The sequence below is a fragment of the Chinchilla lanigera genome, unplaced genomic scaffold (assembly GCF_000276665.1).
Source record: "Chinchilla lanigera isolate Chin_1 unplaced genomic scaffold, ChiLan1.0 scaffold00012, whole genome shotgun sequence".
Lineage (NCBI taxonomy): Eukaryota > Metazoa > Chordata > Mammalia > Rodentia > Chinchillidae > Chinchilla > Chinchilla lanigera.
In genome coordinates this window covers 747030-748077 of record NW_004955413.1, presented here as the reverse complement: position 1 = coordinate 748077, position 1048 = coordinate 747030, and the positions used below count along the sequence as shown (strand labels likewise).

Below are 1048 nucleotides of genomic sequence, written 5' to 3'. Positions count from 1 at the left end.
CTGGCCTTGAGCTCACTTTGTAGCCCAAGCTGGTCTTGAACTCACAACGATTCTCCTGCCTCAGCCTCCCAAATGCTGGGATTACAGGGGTGTGCCGCCATGCCCGGCTTCCATTTTAATGTCTGATTTAGAAAAACTAGAATATGTGCAGAACAATAGGTAGCTTCTGTGTAGCCTGAGGAGAAGTGGGGGGAAAGAAAAGAGAAAAAAAGGGGCTGGGGATTTAGCTCAGCGGCAAAAGCGCCTTCCTGGCAAGCGCAAGGTCATGAGTTCGGTTCCCGGTACCGGAGAAAAAAACCAAAAAGAAAAAAAAAAAAGGAAGAGAAAAAGAAAAGGAGACAAAAGGCAAGGACAGAAGTTTCATAGTAAATAGGAGTAATGAAGGGTGATTTTTAGATGACAAAGTATTTGGTACTATGCAAGAGTCCTGGCCTGGAGAAGGCCCATTGTGGACTTTCTGTGGCTGCACCTCCCCCTGCAGAGTGAGGGGTCCACAGCACCAGAAGACAGGGGCTCTGGAACCCAAGATTCCCTTAAAGCCACCCGGAAAGAGCCCAGAACTCTCACTTTCCGGTCCAAGTAGCCTAGGCCCCTCCAGAGCTTGTGTGGGCCTCTTCCTAGGCCCAGATTCCCAAGGGTGAACCATGCCACCGATGGGCTGGACACAGTTGGAGACCACTAGGGGACAAACTTCTGGGCCTTCACCTGTTACTCATTAAAAGCACTACATGTGTGTTTTCTTCTGAGGTAGTCAGGGACTTAAAAGCTGTTTTTGCTCAAACAAAAAACAACGATTCTTTAAGACTGAGGGCATCAAGATAAAGAGATTTACAGGGACAAATACCAGTCACTATGGTAAACCTACAGTCACCTTGGATTCCAGCAGAGCCTGCATGAGACCGAGACTGCCGAAAGCAGGACAATCATCTCCTGGGGACCAGGTTGAGCAAGAAAGACTTCTCAGGGAGCCACCTTGCAAAACCAGAACCAAGAGAGTGGTCAAGCAGACTCTAGTCCAGCCCAACTCCATAAAAGCTGTTGCCTTCAA

At 48.6% G+C, this 1048-nt stretch overlaps 1 long non-coding RNA gene across 2 annotated transcripts in view; it reads right to left on the bottom strand.

Moving 5' to 3' along the window:
- LOC106147960 overlaps nt 1–1048 on the bottom strand; it is a 22469-nt gene that overhangs the window by 1080 nt on the left and 20341 nt on the right. Inside the window, exon 4 of one of the 2 annotated variants that reach the window (XR_001233006.1) lies at nt 934–1042. The exons of the other annotated variant lie outside the window; for it this stretch is intronic. This is a non-coding gene — a long non-coding RNA (uncharacterized LOC106147960). Of the gene's footprint in view, nt 1–933; nt 1043–1048 lie in introns of those variants that run through there. 2 annotated transcript variants of the gene reach the window in all.